The 25,152-nt window shown below is 38.4% G+C and overlaps 1 long non-coding RNA gene across 1 annotated transcript; it reads right to left on the reverse strand.

Annotated features, from left to right (window-relative positions):
• Positions 1 to 24,074, reverse strand: LOC145981985 (uncharacterized). Its single transcript, XR_014441010.1, has 4 exons — positions 24,023 to 24,074; positions 9,790 to 9,956; positions 8,363 to 8,473; positions 1 to 167 (listed from the first exon to the last, which is right to left on the reverse strand). It is a non-coding gene; the product is annotated as an uncharacterized LOC145981985 (long non-coding RNA).
• Positions 24,075 to 25,152: the final 1,078 nt, after the last annotated feature.

The following is a 25,152-nucleotide window of genomic DNA, read 5'->3' on the forward strand; positions in this document are numbered from 1 at the left end:
TTATATTTTATATAACATACACAATTATTTTATCAAATCATTTGATCAAACCAGAAACTAGGGAAGACTGCATTTTGCTTAAGAACTGTTAATATCTTCCACAAATATTTCCATTCAGTCTCTCTCCTTTATTCTCTACAATTCGTCCTTTTGTTGTTGTTTATCCTCTGAAATTATAATATCAACATTTATTTAAAATTATGATATAAATAACATGAAAAGTTACTTCTAAAATAAAAGTGTTTCAAAATATCCCTAAAGTAGCCTAATGTAACCTTTTACAAGAAGACTAACAAAGCTGGGTACATTAACGCATAAGTTTTGGAATAATTGTTTTGCCAATTTCTTGCAGCACCACAATACTTTTTGGTTATACAGCAAAACTTCTCTTAACGGACACCTCTGAATATCAGACACCTATAAATTAGGGACATTTTTAAATTACCCGGTAGAAATACATAGGGTTTAATGGCAATATTACTTCTCAATAACGTACAGGACGCAGACACTGAAAACTACCTCTCCAACGCAAATAAAACTTCTTAATAATGGACAGCCTGAAAGAAAACGGTCGCAATTCCTGGAATTCAACACATCAATGGCCATTATTTCGAACTAGCGTGCATTGTTTCATGTTACACCAAACATATTTCTTTTTAAAAGTGACATGATGATGATGACCATGCTGAACTGGTCAAGTAAAGAAACTGATGAAAAGGTGAGGTGAGGTTTTTAAGAAAAGCAGATGAAGAGGGACTCAGTTTAGCATCTGAACTTGAAACACATATTGAAAAGACAATTGTAAATAACTTTTAAGATTCAGAAAAATATAGATGATTATTTTGGACAATCTGGGTTTGGCCAGAAATAGTTAAGAGCCTATTTAAAATGAAAGAGTATTTTGAATGCAGTAATTTAACAAAGGATTACACTACGTGTGTATTTTCTTTTTTGGAATTTGTAATGTATGTAGTAACACTTTAATAAATTTAAATTCACCTTATGTAGTGCAGTATTTTGTTCCTTGAATGTAGGAAAAAACATAATGTTCCTGTAATATGCTTATCGTATTGTGTAACATCCTACACCTTTTTCTGAATAGCGGACACTTCTTAACCTTTACTCGGCCAATGGGTCACATGTGACCCACATAATATATAGGCGTAGTCGGCCGATGGGTCACTGGTGACCCATCGCACTGATTAAAAATTCCATGTGCTTTTAGCACCTTTTTACTTGTACGTGAGGTTGTAAACGCTGACAGATGTTCAGATAAAACTTTGAAATGTCATGTGGAAGAAAACCCACCCACCCAGGGCTCCCCTCCCCCCCCCCCCCCGACTCCAAAGTTACGTAGGGAAGCTGGCTCGAATTTTAAATTTGTACGCCTATTTGACAAAAAATGTTATAACTCGTAGACTATTTGACCAATCTACTTCGGGTAACTTTTGTTTTGCAGCTAGAACATCAGGGCATGTAACCGTGTAGAAATCAAAACGCCAAATCTAATAAGAGGGGTTGGGTGGGCCGCGACCCCCAACTTTAAATGAAAAAATCATACAAATGGGGAGGTTGCCCTTCTTTCCCCGCTATTTTGGGAAAGATAAACTTTAGCCTTATTTTCAAAGAATGGTCCTTTTTGAAGTTTTCATGTGCCTGGGTGCATTACATTATCGAATATGTGAAAAAACTTCCCATTTTTATGATTTTTTTCATTGAAAGTTGGGGGGCACGGCCCACTTAAACCCTCTTATTGGCTTTGGCGTTTTGATTCCTGCACGGTTGCATGCCCTTATGTTCTAGCTGCAAACGAAAAGTTACCCGAAGTAGATTGGTCAAATAGTCTTCGAGTTATAACATTTTGTGTCAAATAAGTATACACATTTAAAAATCGCGCGCAAGGGCAGCGGCCAGAGATTTTCGAAAACCCGCTCGACGGTCTAAAGGTTAATAACCGACATTTATTTTCCCCCAGGCCTGTCCGTTATTGAGAAGTTTTACTGTACAAGGTGTTCAACATCGAAACGCATAATATGTAACGTTTCAGAAAACATATTTAATGAAATTGAGTTTAAAAATAGAAATGAAAACGATTTTATTTATTGACTTGTCCTAAATTCGTGAACTTGTACCTCATAGTATGTACAGTCACCGCCAATGAAAATGAGACACTTAGATCCTGAAATACTCGCTTCAGTGCAAGGCGTTATGTGTGTTGCCTAACTCTACGACGATAAGTGGATTTTAATAGCAAATTTTCAACGGCAACTTCAACCACCGCCGCAGAGTTAGGCAACACACACAACGCCTTGCACTGAAGCGAATATTTCAGGATCTAGGCGTCCCATTCTTGTTGGCGGGTGATAATGGGCGTCGCCATAAATTTTTGAGTAGTAGAAAAATAATTAGTATTTTTACCACGGTTATAAATGTTATTATACAATAATAATGTCACGTGCCAGTTCCGACAACACAATGAGAAATGCAAGGAAGAAATGTTTCCCGAGACCGACGATAGATGGCAGCTCGCCATATAAAGAGAAGCAGAGTTAATTGTAGAAACCAGGAGCGGAGAAGAGTGATTATATATATTATAGTAAATGCAAAATACATAAAGGAAGAGTATAAAAATTATAGAAGAAGTGAATAAAATGTTGTAAATAGCCAAGTAAGATAATTAGGAATATGCTCATATATGAAACGATTAGGAAAGTTAATAAATGAGCAAATGAATTCAGAAAATTATTCATTTTGATCCTTGTGATCAAAATCTTGATTTAATACCTCTGACGAGGAGAAAGTCGTCAGCTTTTTTGGGTTATCCGTCCCTCGGTGGCGCTGTGTTCAATTAGACGCCCCGAAGCACTTACGGCTGCGCTCCTTTATTAGACGCACTGGGCCATAGGCAGCGCTTGCTGTTAGCGATCCTGGGCTATTATTCCCTTCGGTCGTTCCATAGGAGGTGGCGCTACTGTCAGTTTAGGCGCCCCTAATCTTTCTATAAGTATAGCTTGTGGTGCTGTATAATGCCAAAGAAGCGGGGAAAGCGAGCAGGAAAGAGAGTAAAGGAATATATATTGGAACAAAGAAGACAAGAGAGTGGAAAACTATTCAACCCCCAGTTAGAAGTAATGATCCGTTGGGTTTACGATATGATATTTCAAAAGAAGAAAATAACTATAATCCAGAGGTCAAAGAAGTACCATCATCTAGTAAATGCAGTTATGACAATTGCCAAGGGAGTAATGATAAAGACCCACGAGGAAAGGAAAGAAAAAATATATAAGGCATAAAGTAAAAGAGACCGGATGACGTTATTGGAATTAATGTACATGTAACGAAAAATTATATATATATATACACACACATAGGGTAAAGACTCCGAATATGAGGATAGGCACCTAAAATGAGACCCCCATGTATCTCGTAAACAAAGAGCTGCACCCTAGCGGAAAGAAGCTGAAACACAAGGAGGAATCGCGACATAGCACTGGAAGTCACGTGAGCTCTTTGTGTGTAGAGTTGGTGACGCAGCGAATGTGAAAAAGAAAGCGTCCTCGTGGAAATTTTGCTGCCGTTTGGAAATTAGCTGCTGAAAATGGTTAAGGTAAGTTGTTACTGATCCCCTTTTTACTGTATTTCGTAGTGGTGAGTGTGTGTGTTGTACCATGTAATTAGTTGCTAGTTTTCGTCCACTTGTAAGAGAGATAGCGTTGTTCATTTGTTTAGCTTGCGAAGGTCCTGTTATGAGACCTGGAAGAGGTTCAAAATATGAGACCGGTCTCATAATAGGACTACCATAATAATGAAGGGTATCATATTGGGAGTCACAAAATATATCTAATATTTCACGTTGATTTTCATCATTGCTTTTCCTAATTTGGGAGTTACGTTGCAATTATGTTACAAATGAAATGGTTATTAATCTTTACCTTTTGTTATATGTAATGAATAGAATATTCTAGTAGTTTTTACACAAAATAACGAACTATATCGGACGATATTTTTGGGAAGGAAACTTGAAGGCAAAGTATTGCAAAGTTATATATTCAATGACGTATTATTTTTCTAACGAAAGAAAAAACAAAACCATAAAGTACTTAAATTGTTGGATGAATGTTTTGGAACCACTCATTTTCAAATTTAACCCAATTTACTCATAATTAGATTAATAAAATGTGAACAATTATTTTAGAAATGTGTAGGTCTATAGTCCTATAGCCTAGGATTTATTATGAAAATGTTCATTTCTTTGTTTCAGGGAGCGATCTCATCCCAAAGGAAGAAGTGGAGCCCAGAAAGCATGATAAGGGCTGTAACTTATGTTCGAAGTGGCGAAATGGGTTATAAGAAAGCTGCACTTTATTTCTGCGTCCCCAAAGGAACACTAGAACGTTACGTGAAAGACAAAGGGAAGACACCTGAGGCATTAGTGAGTGTTCGCTTAGGGAGAAAACCAGTGCTGACAAACGACCTCGAAGAATTGTTGGTTAAATATTGTGTAGAAATGGACGCGCGGTTTTATGGACTCAGAAAAAGTGATATAAAAAGAATTGCTTTTAAGCTTGCCCTGAGAAATTCTCTCCCTCATCCATTTTCAGGCGAAAAGAAAGCTGCAGGCAAGAAATGGCTGCGAGGTTTTCTGAAGTGGAATGTGACAGGTCAGTCAGTTGAACTACCCAAAAGTGAAGTGGAATCCCAACCAAACTGCAGCAGGTTAGGCCAACTTGAACAGGAACAGGAGCCTGAAAACAGTCCTATTGAGGCTACGCAGTCTTCAAACAGTACCACCCCTGATGACGATGCCATCGTAATGCCAGAAGACATTGAGCCACTACTCACACTAGACAGCCCATCTCTTACCAACTCCGAGAAATCTCGCGTAGTGAATCAACCAGTAGTTATAACAACAACACCATACAAAAAAAGACTTGCAGACAATTCGAAGAAATGTAAGAAGGAAGTGAAGAAGAACCTGTTTGGTAGGGGCACTCACAGTAGGAAGCCTACTGAGGTCCAGATAAAGCAGCAATCAGATTATTCGCGTTCTACTTCACGTAAGAAGAGGAAGGTTGTATCAAAGAAATGTGAAGAATCCACAGATGAGTCGGAAGAATCTTTCGCATTAGCAGAATCTTTTGCATTAGCAGAATCTTTCGCATTAGCAGAATCGTCTGACATTTTAGAATTAGATGAAGATCAATATGATACAGAAGTGTATTTTGTGGTTCATCGTATTCCAAAAATCAATGTGGTGAAGAGTGGATAAAGTGCACACGTTGTTACAAGTGGGCTCATGCACATTGTAGTGGAGATGACACATTTATGAACTTCGTTTCTACCAGGTAGCTACTTCATGTGTAATACAATGTAGGTCTTTTCACAGTTTCATTTGAAGTGAACCAATTTTGGTGATACCAGGACAGCTAGTAGGATAGCATAGAAGGAACATTTTGTTTTGTATTTTTAGCATGATAAAAATAGTCAGTTTCTTTTTTTAGAATAGCCTAATCTTTTTAAACATGGTGTAAAAATAATTTCGTTTCACTTATAGTTGGGTAAGAAAACAATTTAGTTCATTTAGTTCAAAAATAATTTAGTTCAGAGATTCAAATGATTTATATAACCCAAACTAGGTCGGGGTCTCTTATTCGGTACCCCCTATAAAAATAGCTCAGTAGCACTTGTGTTCATTTTTTTGTTTATAATTTTTGATTGTTACTTTTTTATATATCCCAATACCTTGTATCATAAAATAGACACCCTACAAAATATATTTAAAAAAAAACATTAATCGTTTATGCTTTAATGAACAAGTAAATCGAATTCTACCAAAAGGATCTCATATTCGGGGTCTTTACCCTATATATATATATAGATACACATTTGACATATGTGATAAATATGATTATGCTTTATAAGGAAAGATAATAAATAAGGAGATGCCTTTTACTTAATCAGTGAAAGAAGAGAAGAAGCCTTTTCCTTAATCGGAGAAAGAAAAGAAGAAACCTTTTACCAAACTAGTAGAAGAAAAAAAGATGAAGCCTTTTCCCAAACTAGGAGAAGAAAAGAAGCATAAGCCTTTCTTATTGGAAGAATAATCAATCTCTATTGAAGAAGATGAAAAAGACGATTTCCTTTCAATGATACATATATATACAAGAAGGATATAACCTATGTAATTTTGAATCAATATATATATATATATATATATATATATATATATATATATATATATATATTATGTACATACAAACTTTGCTATATATTTTTCTCTGTATTGTGTACAGTTTTCAGAATATAGATCCGCATTAACTATATCCCTTTGGCTATAAAACGCTTTCTCATTTGGAATTCTCGAATAAAGAACCTATCCCCTGAGATTAAGAATATTTCTATAGCCGTGGTAAATAACAATTCAGTACCCTTACACCAAGGAGGTGAAGCACGTGGCGCCTATAACTTGGGGCCTCACCTTACCCACGTATGTGTGTAGCAATAAATATTATAAACTAACAAAAACAAATTTTATTCGAAATATTAATAATAATTATTATTATTATTATTATTATTGTATCTGAAATGCATTTTGATATTAACTTTTGCACGTCTCGTTCAAGGAAAGGCTTTAAATGTTAGGGGGAATTTCTTGTCATAAAGTTGTTGTGTGGCCTCTCACCTACAACTGTAATTAATAGAATTTTCAAAACTGCGGAACCATTGTTCTTTAAATGAAATAGTAGAATACGAGATCCTTGTTCCTGTATTTTTTCACTCAATGTTTTCGATCCATTGCATTTTTACTTTCATTATTCTGTTCGAATAGTAACTAAATGAACTGTATTTCTACTGTCTACTTTCTTGTATCTTTAAATGAACTATGTCAATTTCCATGGGTCCACCGACCCGTTCGCCCCCCCAACCCTCAAGACGCCCAGCTTAATCCGTCACTGATGCTGAGGTGATGCACTAAGATAAAATGGTTAACATTGTAAAGAGTTATAAATAATGGCTTGCTAAGTTTTTTTCAGAAATTGCTATTCTATTGAAGGAATGCACAATTAACTAATAACAATCAATTCATAATATAGTATCTGTATCTATTTATATTTTGGTAACTGGTCAAATTGGGAAATTGTTAAGTTAATGTTACTAAAATATTACTAATGTCAATGTGACGCTTTGAGGTTGGTGGGAAATATATATATTGGTCTATAATTAATCGCGTATTGTCATCGCTCACAAACTGTTATGTAATTGTTAATTTCATAAATGTAATGTAAACATTGGAGTAATTACTGCAAATGCTACAAATGCCACTAAATCAAAACGTCACTCACGTAGTTACGTCTGTGTTCTGGCCTCCAAAACAGAATATTCATCTCATGTAATAAGTACGTACATATATTGCACACTTCGTTGTGTCTCAACATGCAATATTTCTTTTGATTATATGTATTTATTACATGTATTATATGTTGTAATCTTACATGTAACACATAGCAAGTGACGTCCTGGTTTATTTAAAGGCACCAGGACAACAAGCAGGCGGGCTTATTTTGGGGGTTTCCCCCCTATTGTATGGCACATGTAGAGAAGGTATACAGCAATAAATTAATAGAGTAATTGAGGACTAAAAGTGGTAAACGTTGTAAGTGCTAAAAGCCAAGGTGTTGGGAAATCGCATCGTTCCGCACATCAGCCCGTAAGAACGTGCACACTAGTGACCTCTTTACACGCCCTTTGAACTACTTAGAGGGCTACCAGTCACATTTCACGTTTACCACATTATAAAGCATGGCACATTTCACAGTTTAACGTGGAAAATGGTGTTTGAATTCTTGTGGCACTTACAGCGTTTACCAATTTTAGTCTTCAATTAGTAGGATGTATGAGAGCAGGAAGAAGTGTTAAGATTTAAGGATAATAATCGAATCATGACCAGGAAGAAAGGTTCAGCAGCTTTCCACACTTTCTCCCAAAAGATAACAAAGAAAGATAGGATTTTGTGGTTTGCAAAGCAAAAATATTTTCTTCTGCATCATGAGAATAAGAAAACCACGTCTGCGCTCACCTCGGTATTTGGAAGAATACCACACCATATTGAATTATAAAATGTAAATGTTTGACTTGTGTTTTTGTAGCAATGTGTGTGTAGGTAGCAGTCTTCAGAAATAAAATAAAAATAAAATGCTTTTCTAACACAGTGGGCATTTTAACCGACTACCAGAAAGTTGCAGAAACTAAATAACAAAAATCAAAAATTAAATCACAAAGTAAGGTAATAACATCACATGAAAAATAAACTTCTCTTAAACATAATATTCGAGGAATTTTGTTTTGTTAAAAAGTATCTTACCGTTAGGAACACAGTGAGCTTCAGCATAAAATTTTTCTCCTTCCTGGTTGAACTGTGGGACGCAATAGTTATCGGCAGGACATTGAGTTTTGCTGCAAATTTTCCGCAGATCTGAACAAAGAAAAAGACAAAGAATTATCCTAACTAAAATTAACTAATATATGTTATTCCAGTTGGAAACAGAACAAGCTCATCCCCTCCCCTCCAAAGCAAAAGAAATCAATCTCTACACTATCCACCTCATTGAGGAAAACAACCTCAGAAACAACTTCGTGGCGGAGTGGATAGCACAGCGCGCTGCGACGGCACAGGTCCCAGGTTCGAATACCGTCGTGGACCTGGGTGTTATTCGTGAAGTTCCTTCAACAGCTTGTCTTCGCAATTAGCCAAAGAAGCGAAGCGAAGTAAAATCAAGCAATGTCAGGAACAACAATTTCAGTGCCTGAATTAGATCTTCGCTCTTGAGAATACCATTGAATCGGTGTTCAAAAGTGAACCTTGACACATAGGTGCTATTTGTTGCTTCATGCATTAAATATAGTCCGTCATACTGAAAACTTAATCGCCAAATTAATTCTCAATTAACAAGAAAATATCAGTGCATGAGAGTCGTATTTATTTTTTACTTTGATAGTGATAAGAGTTATAAAAATAACGTTAGTAGCATTCTCATTTCATTTTAAATCTCTCGTAGTTAATCAACTTCTTTGTAACAAAAACTGTGTCAAATTCCTATATTTTAATGTTCATAAAAATTGCAATACAAAGTTGTTTTCTTGGTTAGAAATGTGCGTATACGGTAAATATGGAGAATTTTAATCGTTGAATTCATGCACTCAGTGTTTGATAAGTATTGTATTAAGAATATAACTTAAGTGTGAATATATAATAAATATTACACTTTTGGGAAGTCGTACACCAGAGACATTTTAGATAGATATTTTGCTTTCACGTATTTAAAAGTATCAATTTGCAAAAGAAGTTAAAAATGTATCAAAGTTTGTTTTTCTTTTAAGTTTGTTTAAGCTAATTTCGAACACTGCAGATGGTATTTATTATCCATTTCCTTATTTTCATATTCGTACACAAGAATTGTTAGTAATAATAACCAAAAAAAATGTGTGTTACATAGTTATTTCCTCACAAATATCTCTCGCAAGTATCTACTGTTCCACTGCTTGTTATAGGTTTTCATTTTCTCTTGTGAATTTTTATTACATTCCTTAACAATACCTATATTAGTCTTTCTCAATGTACAAAATAATTCACTTTCTTGACATTTTAATGTTTTATTAACTGTAAGCTGAAGGTCCAGTCCCTTACTGTGCATAAAGTGGACTTAAAACACCAACTCATTCAGTCAATCATATAAAATATAATATAAATGAAGTTTTCGTCTTTTAAAAAATGCTTCAAATCATACTTACTCTCATTCATTTCAGCTTCGGTCTTGTAGTATTCATAGGACCACTTATCGTCCTGTTTCCCAGCTCTCACAACTGCAATGGAAAGTGCAGCACAGAGAAGCAAGAAGGTCAGCATTGGAATGACGCAAAGAGACTGCTGCATGAAGTTATTAAGTGAACACTCAGACCTGAAGAGAAAACAAGAAACGTCACATCACAGAAGACTTGAAACTACCTAACATATATGGAGCCACTGTACGAATTAAGCGTTTTGCTTTGGGGGGCGGGGTACCCACTCACTGGCGAATTTGTGATTTCATTGTGGGAGGTATTTTCTTTTGGGGGGTATGCAAATTTGTATATGTTGTCCGTCGCTAAACTAAATTATTGCCTTGCGGTAAGTACCTTAGAACATTGCTTCTCACCTAGGTCATTTAATCTTATGATAACAGTACACATAATTCAGAAACACTTGGTATACAGTAAAACCTCGTTAATCCAGACCCCGATAAGCCGGACTTCGCTTAATCCGGACAGGCAAAAGGCCAAAAAAAAAAAAAAAAAAAAAACCAGAATGCAAGGTTTTAAATATGGCTAGAAGTCAACAAGAGAACTTCCCAAAGAAAAGGCAGTCAACCACTGATGAAATTCTGTTTCCCGCAGACTTTGTACTGTACTGTATAGTGTAATTAGGCCTATGCCCTTCAAATACACCATAATCAAAGTGTTTTGTTGCTATAAACGGAGTTTTAATGCACTTTCTACTGTTCTTTTAGGTTATTTCAGTTTCCTGTAATAAAAAAAATCGCAGCAACTTAAGAAAATACTTATTCAAAACTTTATTGAAACATAATGATCATAAATAAAGAACTCTATATGCGTGCATTTTTCACTGTAATTCCAGGGACAACAAATTAGTCTCCCCTAGCAGAACATACTTAATAACGGGCGATATGTCATATGGCCTGGATAAATGCATGAATTCCGTTTGTAGAGACTGCCCGTGGTTGTTGAAGTATCCAAGGTCAATGTGCAGCCACTTGCGCACCAGGAAGTTCCGAATGTTTCACCTGGAAGCAACCATGGGGTGTTAAGGTGCCCGCAGCTTGGTGCTAATCACGTCACCTACACAAATGAGCTAGATTTGGAATGTGAATGGCTTTCCTCCACATCCCCCATGTCTTCTTGGCATATTGCAATGTCGAGGTGGTGTGTGTGTGTGGGGTGGGGGAGGGGGGTTATCAACGATCTGTTCACGCTGTTAACATTTTCTAGTGTTGCGAGGTGTGCGTGGGTGGAGGGTTGTTTGTTTGTGTGTGTGTGTGTATTCCCTTCTGTCATGAAAATTGCTTAACTTAAATTTCAATTTGAATTCAAAATGTTGGGTGCGTCAACACTTAGGCTATTTTGTACCCGTCACATTATACGGGGGCCAGCCCCTTACCATTACAAATAACAACTCTAACGTTGCATAACTAAAAATCTTAAAATATTCTGACTTCTGTTAAAAGCTGAGGCTGTAAACGGGCACTCAGCACACATAAGGACAACAAACAGGACAACACACAGAATTATACTGGCCATAGGGCCACTCGCCAGAGCCTCGTTTGTCTGCAAAATTCAGTCCAGGGTGTACTACGTTGAAGTGAGGTTGACTTTTGGGCTCCTACGTGGAAGGTGCCACTTAACGTAAATAGAATTGTAAAATGAATAATTAGTTAGAGGGAGATTATTTCCATAACATCTTTGACTGTTATGCATTTGAAGCTTCGGAACGAGTCGCAACTCTCTAAGCAGCCAATCAACGAAGCGAGCCGCTGACGTCATCTCAACCCAGAATCTATCGATAAGCCCCCTGCTCAGGCTCTACACGCCCACTAGGCTCGCTAGACAGACTCGCGTAGTCCGCTGGAGATGTTCCGAAAGTAATTCGACTCTACAGTGAATTTTTTCGTGTGATTAACAAAAGATAAAACGGATGGAGAGGCAGTATTGGAAGACATAAGCACCTTTGGTCCGCTTCGTCATAAAAGTATAGTAATATCCATTTTCACGATACTAATGCACCACTGCTTAAATTCTCACAGGTTTATTTCATCCTTCTCCATGCGACTTCACTCTCTTGATATAAAGTGTGGACGAAATTAACGGGGAGGAGGGTGGCGGGATTTCCCCCACAGAAGAATAAATCCCCGACTAAAGAAAATTATTGTTATCCCTTCCAGGAATTTTCTTATCCCCCTCAAAGAAATTGGAATTCAAAGCATAGAGTATATGCTTTCATGAAACAAACACAATTGAAAAGTCATTCGTGTGCATGAATGGTCCAGATTGGTCAAAGACATCCCTATCGAAAAATATGCAGCCTTGTGGATTAAAGTCATCTCTCCCACGCTGTTAGATGCAACGCTCGCAGAAACTTTGGCCGGGTGTAGTATTACATCCGCTGTGTGCATCTTGGTGGCTGAGTTGTGTTTAAACAAGCGAGTTGAAATTCTCAGAACTACAGGGTGTTAATAAAGTATCTTACATTCTGTGACTGAAACAGACCGTCTAAATTTTTTCAATTTTGAGACGTTCAAACACGAATTTTATGTATGAATATTTTATTTCTTGGTTGTGTATTGCGAATATTTCTTTTGGTGTCTAGGTTGGTACATGATAATGTTGGTATATTTTAATTTTACTTTTTAAAATTTCAATTCGGAAATTTTCTCCCGGAGAAGGGGTATGTGGTATGTTAGGAAAAGAAGCAGGAACAGGGAACTGTAAGCGTCAGCATGAGCTGGAATGCGGAGTGGTGCTAATGTAAGGTGGGAAGGGTGTTGAGGGAGAGAGGGGAATGATCGGGAGTTTTGGAGGGAAAAAGGAGAGACGAAAGTAGACAGTTGAAATAGAGCCGGCAACGGCACTCAATCATCTCAGGTAAATTATACCAACCTGGCACCTAAATGCATTGGCGTCGCGTGCGGTTCGCATACGAGTGTTCACAATAATGGTTTTGTACTGAATGCAGATTTACTCCTCTCCCTTGTAACTTCATCTTCAATTGAAAAAGTGAGAATTAACAGTTCAATTTATTTTGAACAATTTTCCCCCAAAATCACACTATATTTGAAGTAATACAAGAAGGATCTAGGGGAAATTGTCCCTCGCCCCCTTAAAATCCGCCAGGTTTAGCGAATTCTCGCTCAAGTTTTCAACTATGTAGCACAGATCTTTTCGAGTCCCCCTAGACATGCCTTGTATATGCTGCACTCTGGTGCCGAATGTAAGAAGTAGTGTCGCTTGCATCAGTGTTCGCACAGCGAAGTGAACATCTTCGGGGTATAGTGGCCAACAGCCCTTTAGCTGTCAGCTCTATGCAACACGCACAGCAATTGTGTTCAACGCCCTCAATGGAACACCGTGGTAGTCAGTGTTACCAACTATCTAAAAAAGTTATCAGACGTGAAAGAAGTCGTGTCAGAGTAAATTGTGTGTATATACTCGTACATCAAACATAGTATGTCTTCGAATAAATATACGTGTGTGTGTGTGTGTGTGTGTGTGTGTGTGTGTGTGTGTGTGTGTGTGTGTGTGTGTGTGTGTGTGTGTGTGTGTGTGTGTGTGTGTGTGTGTGTGTGTGTAAGTCCCGTGGCTAGATAATATAATTCCCTTACTCCCTCCTCAATACCAAACACCCTTTTGTGTACTTTCTTTAATATTTTCTTCTCATTCCATGGTTGGTGATATTTACATCCTATAAATTTTGAAATGATTAAACCAAGGAAAACTCATTAGAAAATAATATAGGTATATTTAAAGATTCATAGTTTGCATTTCTGATTTAAAATAGAAATATACCATATTTAACAATTTTTCTAAGCTCTGAAGAACATCTTTTCATACGTACGGTTACTACAACTATGAACATTCTAAATGTACGACACACATGTAGGACTACAACTTTAAATAAAATTTCTGTTTCATTTAGTTCGTGGTGGTAATTAAAACTTTACGATACCTCCATCATTAATAATTCATGAAATTTTCATATGACTGGCTTCCTTTTGTACTTTAGAATGCAAACTTTAATACGCATTTTGAGGATATTCGAGTTCAATTTTCATAAACTCTCGCAGCTCTTAATACGTGGATTTTAGCTGCAGTAATCTCTAATTCAAACATTTAATCAACGAGTAATAGATCAGAGATATCGGCGTGTTTAATCTTAAATGTGGTAGTTTACTGAAGGCAATGAACGTTCTGGTATAGTCTATTCTGTTCTATTTATTTTCTAATGAACTTCATGTAAATCATCTATTAATTAAATAAATCATCTACCAATTACCCTGGGATTGCATGGATCTCTGAGATTCAAAGATGAAAATGCTGCACACAGGGAGAATCAAGTGGGGGGGGGGGGCACTTGCCGCCCTAGAATAACAAGAGATTACCTACTTTACTCTTCTTTCTCTCTCTATTTTTCCTGTAACCCCTTTTCTCTACTTCTTTTCCTTGTATCTTCTTTCTAGTTTTCACCGGCCTCTGTTGCGGAGTGGTTATCACACTACACTACTACGCCAGAGGTCTCGGGTTCGAATCCCGTGTCCATGTCGACCAATGGACGATCGTCTGCTGCTCTCCTGTCACAGACTTCGTTTCGTAATAACTGCAAACACAAGTAGCACGTTGTTGAAATCTCCAATCCTCCATTGCGACTGACTGTATGAAATGGTCTCCTCTCTACCGTTCCCCTTCCCGCCAGCCACGAAAGGTTATCGCGCCGGCGCAGTATCCATTTCATGTGATTTTATCAACCGTCGTTTTTTTGTGTTTGTCAACACATGTGTATTGCATATTAATGTTGCGTAAATTAGTACAATAGTGCTGTTAATTGCAGACACCTGTTGGATTTATTAATTATGTGTGTAAAATTGTAATTTGTATTTATTTGTTGCTTTAACTGTGCTATGCAAATCTAGTATGAACGTCTTAGGAGAAAGAGGGGGACCAACTATTGAAAGTAGCAATTTTGAAAGTCACGAGATATGACTAGAATTTTTGGGTTTTGCCGCTATGTAAATTTTATAAGTCTCCCCTTTTAAAAACAGACTTTGAGTTTGAATTGAGTTTTGAGTACACTTTTATGCACAGTTTAAAGTGGAATGAAAAGCACCATGTATCCCCACCGGTCGAAATTGGTAAGATAGGGAAGTATGGTAAGACATGTGAAATGGCTCAATTATGGATCTTACAGAAACAGAAGGAGTAGTATTTGTTAGAAATTCCAACTCATTTTCCATTAATTTTTATACAAAATTAATTAGACATTAAAATATTATATATTCTTCAATTCTTCGACATGACATTGTCCATCTTATGTAAAAATCAAAAGAGGAGAATTTAAGACGACTTTTGTTTAAAATGAAGTGTTTTGCAAACTGCTACGGAATTTAATATAATTGTTGTAGAATATTTAACCCAACCAAATTTAAAAGTAATGTTTATGTCTTTCTGACATAGGTATTTTTCTTTTTATTGAGGTACAATTGGGAGACTAAGTTGTTTTTCTTTTTTAAATGTTCTCATTAGTCGCGAAAATGAATCGAAGTTGTGAGGAAATATAACCTATTCTGAAAATGCGTTTCGCTTTTGTATAAATGACAAGTGACTGGCGAATGTTGTGCCCTCGTAGTATGCAAAAGCACCACTCACTTGCACTCTTTATTACATCAGTTCATCAATCATCATCATTATGGCGATTAACTCAAGGGGCATAAAATCACCATAAGGTAACTGAAATTGCCTGAAGAACAAAAACCCACCCACACACTTTTAACTACTTACATCACATCAGCTAACAAAGGTATTTCTGAATTTAAAAGTTCTGCTCATTGCTGATAGAATTAACATTCTAATACTGCATTTGTACTGTAATTTATTTTACATTAACTATATTGATACACGCTTCTAGTTTTTATTAACTTATGTAAAACAGTCTTAGAAATCTGCTAATAATGTTTGGTTGGTCGTCTTTCACTGGATCTTGGTCTTCCTTGAAATATTCTTCTTCTTGGCAAGGTTTTGCGTTTAGGCAAGTGTCCTGATGTGTTTCCAATAAGTCTGTCTTCACATTTGTACGCTTCCGAGCCTCAAGCCTTTTCTTTGCTAGCAGTTTTTGTTTGTATCTGATGTTTATTTGCCTTTTTATTTCACTATAATCCTCTTCTGACTCGCCAAGAAGCTTTTTGACTTTTCGACAAAGAAGTTCCTTTTCTTTCAATTTGTCCGACACCGTGTCTCTGATGGTGGCAGACTCCTTGATCAGTTTCGCGGCCGCTTCCTTCATCTTCTTCATTCTTGGCTCATTACTACGGTGGTCAGTGTGGAACTTCCGCAACATATTGTGAAACGCCCTCCCTTGCCCGGGAAAACAAATGCTACCACTACCTAGATAGAGGCGGCAAAATCTCCCTCGGACAAGCGAAATAGCGTTACGGTCCAGGTTAAGTTCGTGTGTAGGAACCGGTGACCAACAGTGCATAGTGATAAGCCATATCGAATAAAAACAAAGACATATGTACTTTCAAATTACCACCTCTTTACCTGTAGCCGGGAAGCGGCTAGCTGCATACCTGAAAATCACGGGTAGCGACATGCGTACGAAAATGATAGCCCAAAATTAACATGAAAATAAAAAGTATATTCTATTCATAACCAACACAAATCAGTTTACTACATCTCCCCCTCTTTCACGCTCTCACATTCATTCACACATTCAGTTCTCACGGGGTCATCGACACAAAGAATGATACATGACATGTACAGGTTTTATGACGATAAGCCCTAATTATTGCATTCTCAATTAATTTTTAGCTTACTTTTGGCTAATCGGGTCATTTGTGATTTTGCTCCAGTGCTACTCAAATCCTAGCCAGCCCTTACTTAAGTTCACCTTTTTTAAAAAGAAACTAGTCGGCGCGGTGACAATACATTATTTGATCAGCATAAACAAAGGCGTCTCAACGGCAATTACATTCACGTGGGCGGACGTTTTTCCTTTTACAAGACCTCACGTGGTTCCAAACATAACAAATAACCTCCGTTGAGTGACGCAAACACATACTCTCTAGCAGGCGGGACTTAAACACTTCGCCGCGACGAGCAATTCATATTACCAGGCAAATACTTTTACCAAATAATCACACATGCGGCCTGACATAGCTAGCACTGACACATAAAAAATGAACAAACCTCAAGTAGATTAAACAATTAAGTGGGCGGCGCTTTACTCTAATAGTACGCACTTTAAACAAATACAAAGGAGCACAAACAACAATGAATTTAAGATCATTAAAAAATATCACAAGGAATAAGAAAAATTGACCTGAGACGAATAGATTACAAATGACAAGCGCGACGGGAGTTTGATATAAAATTTCGAGTTGAGCGGGCGTTTTCAAAATGTTGACGAATTTCAAGGGCGTTCTCTAAATCAATCGGGCCGTCACGTGCTGACAATCACACAGATGAATACATTACCAACTCTCAGCTTCCGAGGTGCATCGTGGCGTCGTTATGGGCGATTGAAAAACACATAGTATTCACGCGAAAGGTTTCCTTGGTCGCGACGATGAAGATGCGAAAAGTGTTCATACTTCTGGTTCCTCGGTTTCTCTTCCCCTCGGGATCGGTGAACATCTCCGTGGTCTGGGCGTCGGGACGTCAACGTGGCGGCTGGTAGGCATCATCGGAGCATCAACAGGGCGGCGTTGGTCGTCTCTCTCTCTCTCCGTGACGGCGGATAGGCATCATCGGCGTGGCTCGTCGTTTCTCTCTCTCTCCGGGGCGGCGGATAGGCATCATCGGCGTGGCTCGTCGTTTCTCTCTCTCTCCGGGGCGGCGGATAGGCATCATCGGCGTAGTCTCTTCTGACATCGGGCGAATCGACGGTAACGCCCTCATATCTCTCCTTCCTCTAGCCCGCCATAGTTTCCGGTGTTCCTTGTTTCTCAAAAATTATAAACGGCGTAGGGTAATCACGAAAACACGGTCTCGCTTCAACTTCTCACAGCGGTTGAGGTTGGCGCACTCGTGTAGACTTACTGTCTATCACACACACCGGTGTTCGTAAAACACAACAAAGTCCACTGTACACGCAGAGGTAGCACGAAGGTGCTCTCGTTACAAGAATCGCGGCAAAACTGTACACGGAGAGGTAGCACGGAGCTGCTCTCGCTACAAGGATCGCGGTAAGACTGTGTATCGAAAAACCATGTCCTTCGTTTTATTTAGATTTTGAAAAAAAGACGCTAGGCGTTCGTTGAAGTGACGCTTCCGAAGAGGTCATTCCACTTTGCTCTATTGTCTCCCAACTGGGACGAGCCGTGCTCGAAGTTGAGTTTCTGCGGATTAAGCCTCAGCCTCGCTGTCGCCCATAGCTCAATTGCAACCGGTGTCCACAAACTGATCAATTACAACCGATTTGATCTGGCGTCCGTAATTGTTGCTTGATCGCGACGAAACTCCACACATCCGTCCTTGCACACATGCCGCTGCGCTGGTATAAGTTTCACATGAACCTGACCGCTGGAAACCGAGATATTTAAATGTTTGTCACTACGGTCGAATTTCCTAAGCTTTAGACGTATAACGTGACCCTTCAGGTGCTCACCCTTAAGACACGCGAACGTCTCGTTCCTCCCGTCGGCTTGGCAAAAATCAAATATGTATTCTTACAAATTAAAACTCTCAACGCTTTGAATCAACACATTTTTTACCGCTATGGACAATAATACTAATAATAATAATGACGTCGGTAAATCTGACTGTCACAATATCCAATTGTAATTCCTCCGTACTATATAAGTTCGGCGCATTTTCCTTCATGCTTTGGAAGTATTTGCTCAGATAACTGTATTCAATGAAAAATGTCTCATCGACCTGAGAGTCGTCATGCTTCCGGTCTAATGGATTTCTCCTTATATTCCATGTCTTGTGATCTCTCGGGCATTTTCCATCCTTTATTTCCTGCTGCCTATCAAAAGAGTACCTCTTCGCATCGGAAAATGTATCTTCTTCCTGAGCGTCATCATGCATCCGGTATAATGGATTTATCGTTATATTCAATGTCTTGTGATCTTTTGGGCATTTTCCATCCTTTACTTCCTGCTGCCTATCAAAAGAGTACCTCTTCGCATCGGAAAATGTATCTTCTTCCTGAGCGTCATCATGAATCCGGTCTAATGGGTTTCCCCTTATATTCCATGTCTTGTGATCTTTCGGGCATTTTCCTTCCTTTACTTCCTGCTGCCTATCAAAAGAGTACCTCTTCGCATCGGAAAAGGCCTCATCCACCTGAGCTTCATCATGCTTCCTGTCTAATAGGTTTCCCCTTATCTTGCAAGACTTGTCATATTTCGGGCAATTTCCATCCTTAACTTCTTGCTGCCTCTCAAATGAGTCTCTCTTAACCTTTGAACGTTTCTGAGCCTCAAGTTTTTTCTTTGCTAGCAATTTTTGTTTGTATTTGATGTTTATTTGCCTTCTTATTTCATTATAATCCTCTTCTGCTTCGTCAAGAAGCTTTTTGACTTTTCGACAAAGAAGTTCCTTTTCTTTCAATTTGTCCGACACCGTGTCTCTGATGGTGGCAGACTCCTTGATCAGTTTCGCGGCCGCTTCCTTCATCTTCTTCATTCTTGGCTCATTACTACGGTGGTCAGTGTGGAACTTCCGCAACATATCCAATTGTAATTCCTCCGTACTATATAAGTTGGGCGCATTTTCCTTCATGCTTTGGAAGTATTTGCTCAGATAACTGTATTCAATGAAAAATGTCTCATCGACCTGAGCGTCATCATGCTTCCGGTATAATGGGTTTCCCCTTATCTTGCAAGACTTGTTATATTTCGGGCGATTTCCATCCTTAACTTCTTGTTGCCTCTCAAATGAGTCTCTCTTCACATTGGAAAATGTCGCTTCTTCCTGAGCGTCATCATGAATCCGGTATAATGGGTTTCCCCTTATCTTGCAAGGCTTGTCATCTTTCGGACAATTTCCACCCTTTACTTCTTGCTGCCTCTCAAATGAGTCGCTCTTAACCTTTGAACGTTTCCGAGCCTCAGCCTTCTTTGCTAGCCGTTTTTGTTCGTATCTGATGTTTATTTGCCTTCTTATTTCATTATAATCCTCTTCTGCCTCGTCAAGAAGCTTACAGACTTTTCGACAAAGAAGTTCCTTTTCTTTCACTTTGTCCGACACGGCTTTCTTGAATTTCAACACAACAGTCTTCATAACGTTGCCGTACTGGTCTCGTGCGTCGTACATTATTCTTAATTTTTCGCCGGGCGTTATCTCATGGGCCTCAACTTTATTTACGCTGTCCTCCATATTTCTGAGCGTTCCTATGGTCCAGGTATAGAAGTCCCAAAGGTCATCTGCGATATAACTTCAGCCTGTACTGTCATATCTCGTTTTTCTCCTTCGGATCTGGGGTGGTAAAATAATGGCAGATCTTTGCGTATCTCTACAAAGCTTCGCGAGCGTTCAGAAATGTCTCTGTGGTGTTCGAGTCTAGAGAAATTCCACTTGAGCCCTTCATCGCCTGGAAGATCTGACCACCTGACATCGTCGGTGCTTTGTTCGATCTTTGCCCCAATCATGTGAAACTGATCTTCGACTATCTTCCCAAAAATTGTTACCGTGTCTTTGCTGCTTTCAGACTCCCCGATCAGTTCCGCCGCCATTTCCCTTATCTTCTTCAGTCTTGGCTCCTTACTCTGGTGTTCACTGTCCAACTTCTGCACCAGATCCCACCTTTCCTTCGATCCTAATTCCTCCGTAACATTTAAGTTATGTGCCGTCTTTTTCATGCTTTTAAAGTTTGTGCTCAGGTAGTCACATTCCAAGAAAAATTTCTCTCGTTTTGTGAAGTCCGTTTGGGTAGTTATGTAGTTTGGAATGGGGATGTCTTCTTCACTTCTGCAATCAGCTTTTCTTTCTTTCGTCATTGCATCCCACATTCCTGTACGTTCTAGTCCATCGTCTGCCTGATATTTGTACTCGGATTCTCTATCAAGGCCTTTTAGCATGAAAGTATCCAATCTTTCAAATTCTCTTCTTTTACGATATTTGTTCTTAATGCTTGCCTCGCATTTTCTCGAATTTATACTCAACTTCCTCTGCTGTCGTTCTCTGGAGTAGATAGCATTCGTTCCAAAATATTTCAAGCCAGAGGTAAATTGTCCAATGAAATGGTCGATTGGGCTCAACGACATTGCATACAGTTCTACATTGCAACTCGTTTCTCTGAGTTTTTGTGTTGAAACTCTCAAGTTCTGCTCTCGCGCATATTGCATTTTGTCGGCTTTCTGGGAATACGAACGACGTTTGTTCTTTTGAGCTGTCTGCCTAGCAGGAAAATAACGAATCTTTCCTGTTGTTTCATCCTGCACGCAATGTACTCTTACTAATACCTTGCTCGGGACACTTGAAAAAGTACATAACCAGTACTCCAACATACTTTAACTTATAAGTACCGTATCCTGGGAAAATCTCTCTCATGTACCAGTGTGTCAACTTGCAGAAACTAAGACTGTGAAATCTTTTATCCAACTCCCTAAGATTTAGACGTTTCACCACTAGTTTGTTTCGTCCAAATGTTCTCTGTGTAACTACCAACTGCTACTCTACAATTTGTATTGGCTGGTGAAACTCATCACTTGAAATTTGAAGAAGTCTATCGCATGCTTCTTGCTCTGTCCACGTAGTAAGATCCTGGCTCTCGGTGAAAATATCACTACCATGCGAGAGATAATACTCTGCTGCTAATTCCTCTATATCCAAAATCTTAATCCTGTACAACTGAAGGCTGCACGAAGATTCATACGCCTCGATGAATATCATCCTACGCACTGATCTTCGTACGAGGGATCGAGGGGTTGTTCTCATAGCTTCCTGCATAACAGGGCTTAGCAGTCGTCCTCTCATCATAGCTCGCAAGACACCTGGGGTCTGCCTGCGTGCTGTCACTGGGCACTGCATCGTTGAATGGAGTTTTTCCATTTAGAAAACTGCGATCGTTAAAAATCTAACTGTTCTGGATCTCAATCGAAAGCTTTCTGCGCTTTCACGCAACGTTACAACAGTGGAAACATTGTTACTTGCACCTCTCATTGTTAGAAGTGATGCCTGATGCATCATCAAGAATGCTTTAAATATAATAAATGTTGATCAAGGATGGTCCAGTTCTTCGTCTTGTAAAGATTCAGAGGCATCCGTGTCATCGTTTCGATTCCAGCCTCTGGGCATCTCATTCCTACCCTCTTATTTTGTAATCCAATTTAACATTCCGTTACATCAAACACAACTTATTTATAGAGATCTCTTTCCTTTGGTAGGTATGACTAAAGCCTCAGAACAGGATTCAATGTTGTACATTGAAAAAATAACATTAAAGACAATGAAATCAGTATACGAAAGACATTGAGCAACGCTGTCATTAGAAAACTTGAAATGTGTCCTGTCATCAATTTCATCGTATCATCACTCATCCTCATCTTCGCGATTAGCCAAAAGTGGCAAAAGTAAAATACACCAAATCAATCAATCTTTCTAATCTCTACCTTTTCTATTTTAGTACTTCTTCGTTCTTGTTTACTTACTGTCTTCTTGAGCCTTCCTTTTTTTATGTTTTCCCTCTTATTTTCGGTCCCTTTCTTCTTTCTCTCTCATATCTGATGTTCTTCTTTCTTCTCTGCTTCTTTCCACCTGCCTTGCTTCTCTCTCTATCTCTCTCTCGCTTCCCTATTTCTTCCCCATCTCTGTCGCACTTCTCTATTTCTTTCTCTCTCTCTCTCTCTCTCTCTCTCTCTCTCTTTCTTTCTTTCTTTCCTTCTTCTCTAGTATAACTTGCTATTTTTCTTTTTTTCTCTCTTGTCTCTCACTTGGCTATTTCCTTCTCATTCTCTCACTTCTCTATTTATTTCGTATTCTGTCTTTCTCTCTATCTTTCGCACCTCTATATCTTTCTTAAGCTTCTTTATTTTTCTTTCTCTCTCTTTCTTTTGCTTCTTTATTTCATTATTATTCTCTGTCTCTGTCGCATCTCTTCTCTTTTTTCTCTATTTCTTTTGTATTTTCTTTTCCTTCTTCTCTATTTATTTACCTTTTCTCTCTGGTTTCTGCATTTCTTTCTTACTCTATCTATGTATCTACCTCTCATCTCTATTTCTTCCTTTCTTTATCTCTTCTCTCTCGTTTGTCTATTTTTCGTATCCTTCCTCTTTCTCTCTCTCATTCTATATTTCTCTTCTTTCATTCTCTCTCTCTCTCTCTGTCTCACTTCTCTATTTCTTTCTTTCTCCCTCTCGCCAATCTCTGTATATGCATTCTTCCATCTATCACTGTGTACGTGATTGCATTGATTTTCCTATTTAATTTATTTCTCCCCATCTCTCTCTGGCTGTGTAGTGTGTGTGTGTGGGGGGGGGGGGGTGATGGTGATGGTGTGTGTGTGTGTGTGCGCATTTAATATGTACGTAATTTAAGACATATACATGAGTGCTCACGTGCTCATGAGAACATTATCAGGCGACGCGCCTGCCTAATCTGTCTGTCGTTGTACAAGTAATTATATATGTGAAAATAAATGCGTATTTTATAATTCGACTACTTAAATTCGTAGGCGTTTGTTCACTCCTTTTGCCAAGGATGAACATCCTCCTATTTCATCCCTAATGATAATGAGTGAATTGCCTCTCGCAGTCCTTCCTTATTTTCATGAAGGATACGCAATATGCAACTGAACGACTCATCGAGCTGAGACAACAGCATGCTCTTTTCCATGGCATAGTCCTAGATGGACGTTAAGTTTGAACTTGTCAATAGAAATATGGTCGAGTTTTAGCGTTATTAGTTCGATAGCTCTTTTTGTGTAGAATTTGGGTTTCCTTAGAATGTAAATATACTAAGTGTTTCCAAATTACACATAAATGTTATAAGATTTTATGATCTAGGTTACAACCACTGTTCTAAGGCACTTACAACGGCAAGGCAATAATTTAGTTCACTAACTGGTAACATACACTAACTGTGTATACAAATTTGCATACACAAAAAACCTACCTTTCAAAATGAAATCACAAGTACGCTACTGAGTGGGCATCGCCCCCAAAGCAAAAAGCTTAATTCACATAGTGAATATAGAGTACAAGGAAGCTTACAACCATATCCTATCGTATAGAAAAGAGGCTTCATTGCAACGTACCTAGCACTCTTGGGAACACAGAAGGATGCAAATACCTCAGCATAGGTGTATAATCGCAAGGAGACGAAATAAAAGAGTATTACGATTGTTAAGCATGAGTGAATAGACACTTAAATGAAGTTACAGTCCAAGTGTTCATAGAAAATCTTTAGTATCTGACGTCATTGTTCGTTTTCTTCCCTTGGAACGTATTGGTACGTCGTAGTTCAAAGGCACGCTGCAATAAGATTACGTAATGGTTTTGAGGCTTGAATACTTTATTACCAAACGCAGGCCCGTAGCTAGAATTGATCTCCAGGATAGGCTGATGGGTTAGTCCATTTTTCTAAAAATTAACAGTATTGAATGAAGATGTGTGTGTGTGGTGGGGGTCATTAACTTATATAAAATTTATAAATATCATACAGACACATTTTTCTATATCTTTTAAACCATCTCTTGAAGTGTTAATTGACTGTCACTGAAATCATACCTTACACACTTCATCTACTATAGTTGATACAGATATGTATATCACACACAAAAAAACGCACAATATTTCACCACCGGCCGAAGCAATGAAACTCCCCTTCGTTCACAAAACTTGGGAGCTGTTGACCTTTGATGCAGATGAAAAGGGAATTTGTATGATGACATCAAAGTCACAGATTTCTGTCTAAACGGGAGGTCGCAACAGGGACAGTGAAGGTACAGATAAAGAAGCTCCCCTATGAAGGAACTTTCTAAAGTCTAGAGAAGAGAATCTTCTAAATACTTGCCGCTACTTAGACTTCAGCTCATAAACAAGATGAGTGATTGTAATAGCAATACGTAGCTGCTGTTCATGTTCTGTGAATTTATCCTTAAAGATGTGAGCTGTCTACATTTTCGCTCTTCACTGAAAACAAATTATTCAAAATAGTTTTACCTAATGTCAACGGGGGCTGATGGCAGTGCCGTGGGGAGCTGACGGCAGGTCCAGGGAGGCTAAGCCCCCCTGGCCTCTGCCTGGCTACGGGCCTGACCATACGTAGAAACTAATTGATTGCACTAGAAGAAAATATCACCATCAAGTCGAAAGTTTTTATTCCTGGACTTTCTTGTTTATTAAAGAGAAAATAGAAAATTCAGTTTATTTTGAATTTTTGTGA

Source organism: Lepisma saccharinum, chromosome 30 (assembly GCF_977018435.1).
Source record: "Lepisma saccharinum chromosome 30, izLepSacc3.1, whole genome shotgun sequence".
In the NCBI taxonomy this organism is placed as follows: domain Eukaryota; kingdom Metazoa; phylum Arthropoda; class Insecta; order Zygentoma; family Lepismatidae; genus Lepisma; species Lepisma saccharinum.